Source organism: Diabrotica virgifera, chromosome 1, assembly GCF_917563875.1.
Source record: "Diabrotica virgifera virgifera chromosome 1, PGI_DIABVI_V3a".
NCBI lineage: Eukaryota > Metazoa > Arthropoda > Insecta > Coleoptera > Chrysomelidae > Diabrotica > Diabrotica virgifera.
The window spans coordinates 113,377,964-113,390,100 of NC_065443.1; the positions used below are offsets into that span (position 1 = coordinate 113,377,964).

General features: G+C 28.6%; 1 protein-coding gene across 1 annotated transcript in view; it reads left to right on the forward strand.

Annotated features, from left to right (window-relative positions):
• The first annotated feature begins 2,555 nt into the window (after nt 1–2,555).
• The window catches only part of LOC114347786 (mucin-5AC), a 58,331-nt gene continuing 48,749 nt past the window's right edge, over nt 2,556–12,137 (forward strand). The window contains exon 1 of the mRNA XM_028298457.2: nt 2,556–2,757. The gene's annotated coding sequence lies outside the window, so the exon portion shown is untranslated. The remainder of the gene's footprint in view (nt 2,758–12,137) is intronic.

The following is a 12,137-nucleotide window of genomic DNA, read 5'->3' on the forward strand; positions in this document are numbered from 1 at the left end:
AATATACACAGCACACAGCGCAGCGTTCTTTAAAAAACTTTTGACACACTGGAACTCATTTCACTGAATGGTAAGCTAGTGGAAAGGAACGTTTCTTACTAAATGTTCGTTCCTTTCTTTGGGAAGTTTTAGGGACAAGTCTAGTCCTAATTAGTTTGACATTTATATTGTACAAAATAAAAATTTTGTAGACTAGACTACTACTACTAGACTCCAGTAATTTCTACAGAGTTTCAATAGTCTTCAGACAACTTTTCAGTTAGTCCAGAAAGCCACTGCGCATCCGCTAGGAAAAATATTCTAATTCGGATTTTTTGCACAATCTTACTCAAAAAGGACTCCTTTTAACAAATTTGCATGTTGCCAGGACCAAAAGGTGGTCAAAAATTTTTTAAACGTTTTTTTTTGTTTTTTTCCTAAAATTATTATTTTTGCATGGAAAAAAGTTTTTTTTAGATTTTTTGGATCATTCCAAACAGAAAAGGTCTTTAGTGACTTTTCTCTAAAAATGATAGTTTTTGACATATAAGCGATTAAAAATTGAAAAATTGTGAAATCGGCCATTTTTAACCCTCAAAAACTATGTGAAAAACTGAAAATTTGAATGTTGCCAAGGTAGGTAGATATTCTTTAAACATCGATTGATGAAATCCCGAAGAGTTTTTTGCAATACAATATTCAAAACTCCTTTGTTTTTTAATTCCTAATCAAGCGTGCGCGACACTATTTTCCACCGACAGTATGGTGCAAATGAAAGGAATAAATTCGTTATTTCGTAAACTGGCGACTTGAAGGAAAAATCCCGAAACAGGTCGATTTTTATTTTTAAGTTATAATATTGTGGCATATATGGTATACTAGTGACGTCATCCGTCTGGGCGTGATGACGTAATCGATGATTTTTTTAAATGAGAATAGGGGTCGTGTGGTAGCTCATTTGAAAGGTTCTTCAATTCTCTATTCAGTAATGTAAACATTTACATAATTATTTATACAGGGCGTCCTTCTACTTCTTTTTTTGTCAAATAATTTAATTTAATAAAAAATTTTTGGACACCCTGTATAAATAATTATGTAAATGTTTTTATTACTGAATAGAGAATTGAAGAACCTTTCAAATGAACTAGCACATGACCCCTATTCTCATTTAAAAAAATCATCGATTACGTCAGCACGTCCAGATGGATGACGTCACTAGTATACCATATATGCCACAATCTCATAACTTAAAAATAAAAATCGACCTGTTTCAGGATTTTTCCTTAAAGTCGCCAGTTTACGAAATAACGAATTTATTCCTTTCATTTGCACCATACTGTCGGTGGAAAATAGTGTCGCGCACACTTGATTAACAATTAAAAAACAAAGGAGTTTTGAATATTGTATTGCAAAAAACTCTTCGTGATTTCATCAATCGATGTTTAAAGAATATCTACCTACCTTGGCAACATTCAAATTTTCAGTTTTTCACATAGTTTTTGAGGGTTAAAAATGGCCGATTTCGCAATTTTTCAATTTTTAATCGCTTATATGTCAAAAACTATCATTTTTAGAGAAAAGTCACTAAAGACCTTTTCTATTTGGAATGATCCAAAAAACCTAAAAAAACTTTTTTACATGTAAAAAAAGTAATTTTAGGATAAAAACAAAAAAAAAAACGTTTAAAAAATTTTTGACCACTTTTTGGTCCTGGCAACATGCAGATTTGTTAAAAGGAGTCCTTTTTGAGTAAGATTGTGCAAAAAATCCGAATTAGAATATTTTTCCTAGCGGATGCGCAGTGGATTTCTGGACTATTGAGAGTTTATTATTAAGTTGCGGTTGTATGCTTTAAGCACTGTACGTAGTCTATTCTTTAGGTTTTGTTCTTTCAAACTGTATCAATGATATTATTTTTTTTGATCGCAGTAGGTAACATAATATTGTAAGGATATAAGTAACTCACTAATAAATATTATTTTGTTAAAATGAACAATTTTGCAATCTTCATCTTCGATAAAATTAATTATCAGCTTTTAACTTAGAAATATTTCTAATAAAATTAGTAACTTTACACAGGAAAAAGAAGATAAATGATAAATATATCGGGTTGGTGTTATTTAAAAATATGAGTTAACGGTTTTTACCATGTTTGGTTTTTATTAGTTATTGTGCTTAAAAATGATAATATCAAATAATAACATTTACCAGTGGTAGGAGACGTGTTTTTACTACGGCAGAAATAAAAATACCCGATTTCATAATTTTGGTATTTATCGGGTTTTCGCTCGAAGCCCTCGATATTTAAAATATAATGCTACTTGTAACAACAAGCAGTAAACTTGTTTATAACATTTAATTTGAGTGAGTTTATTATCTAAAGTATTAAAACATGTTAAAGTTGTACCGAATTTGTTTATTCATCGGTGTTTATCGATCATGTAATAATTCCCATACTTTTCTTTAGTTATCATTCAAAAGGTATAGCCAACTGGGCCACTACAATGAACGATTCAACATTGGCAGAACTAGAGAATTGGAAGACTCTATTGGTGGTGAGTGGTGACATTGACTCCGCGAAGAAGAACTAACATATTCATCGCGCATCTCCGACAGTAGTTTGCAGTTTCTTCTGGTCTTCTTTTAGTGCTTCTGAAAACAATCGCCGATCTTCGAACGCCAGGGCTGCATCCTGCTGTGGCACTCGTCCATCCACCGCTTCGTGTTGTGTGCAAGAATTTTTCGATCGTTTTTTTTTTTCGTTTGCTGACTGGAAGGGTGAGTTTTTTATATTTAATTTATGTAAAATGGGTCTTAAATTAAAGTCTAAAAATAGGAGTAATTGAAAATATCATTTTGTATTATTTATCTAGATAATATTGAAGATTTTCTGAACAGATATTTTAAATAATTATATTTGTTAATTTTTATAAATAATTTTTATTTTACAATTTTTTTTACAAAATTACACATTTTTATTTGTATTTTCTTTTTAGTATTTAATTTCGTTTATTTTTCATGTAATCTTTTATCAATATTTTTTGTCTTTATCAGTTGAGATTGTTCTTTGTATTTAATACTAGATATATTTTAGTTCATAGCTGCTTAATTCTTTTATTGAAATTATCTTAGGTTTTCCGTGTTTGATCTTTTTATTTGCTTTTCGGACTATTTTTCATGTTGGTGTTGTGATATCTCGAACATGATTCTTTGGATTGATTTGTTTTGTACTGATTTAATTTATGTAAAATAAGTCGTAAATTAAAAGCTAACAATAGCAGTAATTGAAAATATTCTTTTGTATTATTTATCTAGTTATTATTGAAGAATTTCTGAACAAATAAAATTTAAAAAATGTTAAATTTGTTAATTTTTTATAAATGATGACCAAAGTGTTTTCTTATTAGTAATATATTTTTATTTGTATTTTCTTTTTAGAATTTATCTGTTTGTTTTTCATGACTTGTTTTATCAATATTTTCTGTCTTTATTAGTTGAGAGTGTTCTTTGTGTTTAATACTATATTTTAGTTTAAAGTTGAAATTTTCTTAGCTTTTCTTTATTTGATCTTTTTATTTGATTTGTTTTGGCTTAAATTTTATTATTCATTTATTAAACTTATATATTCTAAGTTACTACTATTCTTCTTGGGGGGTTTATTTTTGTTTCTTTTATGCATAGGTACTAGTGCTCTTTTCTGTTCGATTTTTTCTGTTTTGATGATAAAACAGCTTTTAAATGAAGGTTTAAAAAGAGGAGTAATTGAAATAATCCTTTTGTATTATTTAACTTTATTGATCAATTTATTATTGAAGATTATCTGAATAGATACAATTTAAAAAATGTTAAATTTGTTAATTTTTTTATAAATGATGATCAACTTTCTTATTATTTAAATATATATTTTTTTATTTGTATTTTCTTTTTAGAATTTAATTCTGTTTATGGCTTCTTTTATCAATATTTTCTGTCTTTATAAGTTGATATTGTTCTTTGTGTTTAATACTATACTTATTTTAGTTTATATGTTATCTTATGTATTCTTTATTTGATCTTTTTATTTGCTTTTCGGACTATTTTTCACTTCTTTTTTTCTGATATCTCAAACTGTATTCTTTTGTATCGATTTGTTTTTGCTTAAATTTTATTATCAATTATTAAATTAATATATTCTTTATTAAATAGTTAGTAATATTTTTCTTGGGGGCCTAATTTTTGTTTCTTTAATGCATGCCCGCATCTTTTCTGTTTGATTTTTTCATTTATATTTATTTATGTAAAATAGGTCTTAAATTAAGGGCTAAAAATAGAAGTAATTGAAAACATCCTTTTGTATTATTTATCTAGTTATTATTGAAGATTTTCTGAACATATAAAATTTAAAAAATGATAAATTTGTTATTTTTTTACAAATGATGTCCAAACTATTTTTGCACATTTTTTTACTATTTATATTTTTTCATTTGTATTTTGTATTTATTATTTAATTCTGTTTATTTTTCATGGCTTCTGTGATCAATATTTTTTATCTTTATAAGTTGAGATTGTTCTTTGTGTTTAGTACTATATTTTAGTTTATAATTGCTAGATTATTTCTTTGAAATTATCTTAGGTTTTCCGTATTTGATCTTTTCATTTGCTTTTCGGACTATTTTTCACTCGTTGCTTTTCTGGTATCTGAAACTCGATTCTTTTGTATTGATTTGTTTTTTATTGATTTAGTTTCTGTAAAATAGCTCTTAAAATAAAGGCTAAAAATAGCAGTAATTGAAAATATCCTTTTGTATTATTTATGTAAAATTGAAGCGTCTCTGAACAAATACAATTTAAAAAATGTTAAATTTGTTAATTTTTTATAAATGATGCCCAAATTATTTTTTTTGCATTTTTGTTATTTATTATTTTTTATATTTCTTTGGCTGTATCTTCTTTTTAGTATTTAATTCTGTTTATTTTTCATGGCTTCTTTTATCAATATTTTCTGTTTCTAAGTTGAGAATAATACTATTATTTATAGTTGGTCGATTCATTCTTTGAAATTACTGTAGGTTTTCTTTATTTGACATTTTTATTTGTTTTCTGACTATTTTTCACTTGTTGATTTTATGGAATCTTAAACTTGATTCTTTTGTATTGCTTTGTTTTGCTTTGTTTTGCTTTTCGCTTAAATTCAATGTTAAAGCTGCCACCCACCTGCCTCTTGAAATTTGAACATTTCGTTTAAGCGAAAATCAATGTTTATTTTTTAAATAAAATATTTTTATGTTTTCTGACAACAGTAAAATTTATTTAGAATTAAACAAATTACATACATTCATCTTTTTGTGTCAAATAATTTAACTAAGGAAAACATTTTTGGACACCCTGTATAAATAATTATGTTATTGTTTATATTAGCAAAAAGAGAATTAACTACCCTTTCAAATGAGCTATCATATAACCCCTATTCTCATTTAAAAATCATCGATTACGACATCACGCCCAGATGGATGACGTCACTAGTATGATATATATGCCAAAAATATCGTAATTTAAAAATAAAAATCGACCTGGTTCGCGATTATTTAAGTCACTGGTTTACGAAATAATGAATTTATGCGTTACTTTATGGACGCACTGTATGTATGTTACATTTAATTTTATAATCTTTATTTATGTACTACACAAAACATTGTTTATATATTTGTTAATTTTTATTCACTTATATACATATATTTATATAGAGGTTGTCCTCCATTTTTTTTATATACTTTCTTTTGTATTCAGATTAACTTTGCGAGATTTTGTCAATGATTTGTACAAAGAAAATTTTTTTTATGTTTCTTTAACAAAATTTTACTATTTTGTTAAATTTCTAAAGTAAAAATTTGTTTAAATTCTTTTTTGTGGTTGTCTTAGGTGCCAACATTTATTTATCACAAGATTAGAGAAACAATTTTTTTTTAAATATTGTTTATAACAAATTAATGAATATTTATTGCAAAAGGAGTCATGCAGATGTTATTATTTTTATATGCTACTCCAAATTAAAAAAAAAAACATTGAAATTTGCCCATTATTATCGGAGATATTGCAAACTACTCCTCCGCCAATTTTCAGGCAAACAGTTTTCATTTAAGGTGCTATGAAAATCATTATTTCTAAAAATATTCTAGAATTTTTATTATGTGTATAAATGGCATTGTTAAGTAGTAGGATTAATAAAATTTATTAATCAATTTAATAATTTATCAATATTAGCATGTAAAAGTGCGTGAGTACATTAAATGTACTCATGCACTTTTATATGTTGATAAATAAACAAATTATGAATTTTTAAACTTGGAAAAGCTATCTCGGCAAAAAATGGTTCTAGAATTTTTTTCTTTTGTGAATGTGTCAAAAACTACCAGCAACACGAATATCAAAAAATAATTTCAAAATTTTTTAATCCCGGCGATGTTATTAAAAAAACAAATATTAAACAAATTACTCCAATTTTCAAACGCTACTTTGGAGGAGTGTTTAATTGAAAATTGGATTTGTCAATACATTTATCGAAAATATACATAAAAGGAAACAAAATAGGACCATAAAAACTTGTAACTCTATCGGCAACAACCGCATTTTTGCAATTGAAAAAATGGTAATTTTTAATAAACAAATTAAATATCTCATGAACTAGGTACTCAATATTTTTCAACCAATTTTTTATACTTTATACTGGTACTACAACGCAACTTTTTCTGCAAAACAAAATGTTTTATATTGGTTATTAATAATGCAATTAATATTTTGTTGAAAATTTATTGTTCAATTTTGATTTACAATTATTTAAATAAATTAAGTAAAGGGTCAAATTTAATTAAGTATATAAAAATTAAGTAAATAAAAAGTATAATTAAGTATATAAAAGACTGTTTCTACAGCTTTGCAGAATTTTTTTTTAAAAAACCTTAATAAAAACATGAATTACCGCAGCAGTTAAAAAAAGTAAATTTTGAGCTAAAATTACCCATTTTTAATTATTTAAACAATGATCCCCTTAAATGAATCAAATGCTTTCTTGAAACCATCATTTATTTTGACCTAAGCTTTGATAAAAAAATTATTCCAACCTGTACGGAATTACATTCTGATTTACATTTATTGTAATTTTATTTGATCCGTCTATAAAGACTGTAAATAACATACTATCGTAAAATTTTATAACTAGTTTTTATCCGTTCACCGATATTCGCTTTAAAGAAAGCCACAAACTCAAAGAGAAAGGATCTACAAAAAATACCTTAAGTAAAGTTCAGTAACATTTACGAAATACGAAATCATTAAAATCCTAAAACTTCTAGGAAAATTACAAATCATTCAGATCGTGCTAGCACTGTGCTGCCTTTAGCAAAAGCAGTAGTAAGCAAATCAATATAATTGATCAAGATAACTAGACATTCGAATTCTAAATCCATTCAACCATATCTACATCAGTGCCGGTTTAACCTAACTTCGGGCCCTGGGCGCTGGATGTTTAGGGGTCCCATTCATTGCTATTTATTGTCAGTTTTTTAACAAGAAAACACATGCATTAACTATAAAGGTTTATTGTAAAATCTATAGAATAATTTTTTTTAAAAAGCAAGAAAAATATCAAACGTAAAAAATAATCCCGGGCCGGCGTAGCTCAGACGGTAGTATGCTAGATACAATCCCAGCGTCGGCGTCGGCAAGAACAACTAGACATTTTTAAAATGTCTATAGGCCCCAGGTCCACTCAGTCTGAATAAAATGAGTACCTTGGGTAAAACCAGGGGTAATATTAGGCGGTTGAAGCGTAGCACTGGCCCTGTTACCCTCCTTGTATACCGTAGGCCCTAGATATAGCAGACTGCTCTGCTATAATCCCAAAGACGCGTCAGCGATATAAAACGGGAGACTATATTATAAAAAATAATCCAAAAAATACATTTAAAAACAGAAAGTTCCACAAAACAACACGTATCAAACAAAAGAACATATTCTAAAAAATACATAAAGACAAAAATTAGATCACTTTTTACTTGACTTGGCATTCGCAAACTGCCATATAATATTATCACAATTCAGTTTCTCCAGTTCTTCATTCTCTATATACAATAGTGATAATGCGTCTAGGTTTTCTTGACCCAAAATTGACCTTAAATATGTTTTGATTATTTTTAAAGCCGAAAAAGACCGCTCGCCTGACGCATTAGAAATTAATATCGTCAAATAAATTTGCAGCAAAGTTAATATATTGGGAAAAGTTGCCTTTACATCCTGGATGACGTCAAATTTTTCTTAGAATGTATGTTTATTTAAATTTTGGCATAACGTTACAAAATTGGTAATTTCATTATGAAAGTTCTCTTTGGTTTCTTCAAACATCTTTTTTATATTTCTCGCATAAAGTATTAATTGACGTCTTGACTCCTTCTTTACCTAGCGTAAAGGAACATCTAAAAGCTGATGTTACATACTTGTAGCATTCAATTATCTTTAAAATATCTTGAGTGATATTGTCGCATATAACATTAAATACTTCAATTCTGAATCTCTGTTGTCCTTTTAAACTGATTTGACTTTCACCTGCTTCTTCAAAAAATGTTTTTATTTTCTTTATTCTTTGAAGGTCAGTTGTCTAGTAGATGTTTGAGATATCCTCGCCTTCGCAAAGTTCTTGTTCAATTTCGCTAAACTTATTTTTTACGTCTCCAACAAAGCTCAAAAGAGATGTCATTAATTCTACTCCAATTGACACGTTTAAGTCCACAGTTTCTAACGTTTGGCTTGTTGCATTCATTCGTTCCAAAATTCTTGCCCAAATCAGTGTCAATAGAGCGGTCTCAAAGGTATCCATTTTATTGTACAGTGCCTTGGCTTCATTTCTAACTGCTGATTTTTCATCTCTATTATTGCTTAACTGGAAAAAATATGTTTGATGGATCCGTAGTTTTTAAATAATGCATTTACAGCGTCAAATCGGTCGGACCATCTAGTTTCAATTAATATGTTTACACAACATTTGCCGCTTGCTTTCAGTAAATTCCACCTTTGAGGAGAAGCCGAAAAAAACGTGTAGATACTTTAAACAGTTCTGAAATAACTAGTTGCTTCCAAGCTGGATTCACATGCAAAATTCACTACAATTCGAGACATCTTTCTGAGAACTTTCTGTAGTTTTTCGAAAAAGGCCACGCCACAAACATTGACACGGGGCCCCTGTGGGGCTAGGCTACGCCACTGTGTATAGGCGTGAAGAGATGTAACAATAGAACATAGGCGTTTGCAGTGTATTGACGTATCTGCATATGAGATTATTTTCGGAAAATATGTAGACTATTTAGCGACTTTATTTTTTTATAATTAAAAGGAACGGGCCCCTGGGCGCCCGCCCCATGCGCCCAGTGGATAAACCGGCACTGATCTACATACAATTGGATCCAAACCATCACGAAAACTTTTTTGATTAATTTAAGAACAGGAAACTCAAATATAGAATACTAATAATTATCTAAACTATTTTCAATAGTTAAATAATATTATTTTTATATAAGATTAAGCTACAAATGTTGATTGTAATGATAATGTTTTTAAATTAAACATTTTACGTTCCGATTTCCACTCCAGAAATCATTCCCCAAATAAATTAAGAATTGTGTTAACTACCAGCTCATAAATTAAAAATAAATGTTTGGTGTTATTAAAAAAAATAATGAAAATAAAACGAAATATATGTATATGAGGCGCAATAACCAAAGCAGAGACAGAATCGGTCATAACATCACCATCGATGACTTTAACTTTGAGCGCGTTAGAGAATTTAAGTATCTTGGAACAACAATAACTGAAATAAATAACGGATCGCGAGAAATTAACAATGATAAATAGAAAATAGATCGCGGAAAAACAAATGATAAATAGAATAGTCGATGTGGAAAATAAGAAAATTAGCTGGTTGCAGACCCATGAGATATTTCTTGATAAAGAGGAACCATTTTCCATTTTTTTTTTGAGAACACACTTTGAAACTGACAATAATTATGCTGAAATAGATATTAGAAAAAAACAAGTGGGCCGACCAGCAATATTTAAAGATCTACTATTATAATACCCATGTGGCTCAATGGAAAACAAATATCAAACCCAAAACTAGTAGATATAAAATCCGTGATGCATTTGATTCCGAATGATTGCAAATATTTTTATTCAAATATTACCAGCACAGACATTAAAGACGATGTGGTGCGCCAGATTTTGAAATGGAGTCGTCAGAAATTTAATTATTGTTAATAATGTTTTGTTCTCTGTATTGGCAATAAAATATCTTTAAACAGAATCTGATAAATTTTATTTTGCATAAAAGAACCAACCACATAATACCATGAATTTTAATTTTCATATTAGTAAATATTTGTTTTGTTTGTTAATAATTATATTGCATTTACATTTTTAAAACCTATGTATGTTCTAAGTTTAAACTATTTTTGATCTGAACTGAATTTTCTATTACCATCAGAACTTTAACATCAATTTACTCAAGAATACGATTTTGGGGTTGGTTCCTTTCTACAAAAAGCCGTCCAATTTACGAAATGATAGTGATAATAATTATATAGCTTTCAAATGAGAATATTTGTATTTAGAGCGTTAAAAGATACATGTGTGGTAAGTTTTTCTAATCAAGAAAATACTACAACATAGGAAAAAATCTCAGAAAAAATTGGTACAGTATTTCCTCAGAAATAGACCTACAATGTGAAAAATAAATAATCGAAATTCAATCAACGATTTAGAAGAAAACTGCCTCAAACCTATGGTAAATTTAAGGAGGTGTGTTAATTTTTGTAGATAGCTACTTTTATTTTGCGACATAGTTAATTACTATTGTATACAGTACAGTTTTCCGACAATACTTTGCTTCTTCTATCAATCTTCGAAAATTCGTCACACAAATGTATAATTTAGACAAAAAGTGTAATTTCGGTGGGAACGCAAAAACAAAAGCCATTTTTGGAGTATCTAAGAAAGAACAATTACATAATACAACGATTTTGTGTAAACCAAGTTCATCTTTTTCTAAAATCTAGCATTATAACTCATCTGTGACGAGGTTGATTACCTGATTACCCAAAAGAAAAGAGTTCATTCCACTTAGCACTTTTTTTCGATTATTTCTATAATCAAAACAAAAAAGCACCGAAACGGTATTCGAGACCAAGATGGATAGAGATAAATACTATAATTTTAGGGAGAGCTATTTCGAAAAACGTTAGTCAATCAAGATGTTTCGGTAATAGGCGAGTTGTAAAAGCTTAAGCACCGACATATTGCTAATTGCTTGCACACGTAAAATTACGATGTAAAATCAGTTATTTTCATAAAATAACATTTTCAGTTTGGATAGCCACACTTTTTTTATTCATTTACCAATAGGTACCAATTTACAACCACAAATATAAAGTTATAGATAAAATACAATAATAATAATGTGAATTATTATCTCGAAATTATTACTCCTCGAAATAATTAATAACTTCCTTGAAAGCATAAAAAGCTTGGGCTAAATGAACATCTTTATAAGACCATGCAGAAAGCTGTACCACACTCTCAATTGCCAGATGTGTACGAAAATTTTTGGGAGATATTCCAGCGTACCAAGCCACCTGCTCGTTAACACGGAAAGAGTCCCACCAGAGCTCTATCATTTTGATATCGTAGGTATCTGGGATGAGTCAATTTTCCCCTTAGAGGGAATGTGAGCCGTATGGCTAAATCTGGTTAATAATAATTACTATTAATATGGTACATAATTATTATTAAATAATTACTATTAATAATAATGTACAGCGAAAATATTAATCACGGGAGATATGAATGTTATAGTGGGAAAAGAAGTAGAAAAATGGGACGACGTTATAGGACCATACGGAGAAAACAAAATTAACAAAAATGGAAACTATTGCTTGAATTCTGTTTAGATAATAATATATGATGATCATGAATACAGATTTACAACACAAAAAAATACATACGATCACACGAGAAGTCATATCAAGAAACAAACAATCAATTATTGATTATACAATAGTGCAAAAAAGAGAGAGGAGCTGGATAAGAGACGTAAGGGTGAGAAGAAATAGACAGCGATCACTACCTACTGGAAACTA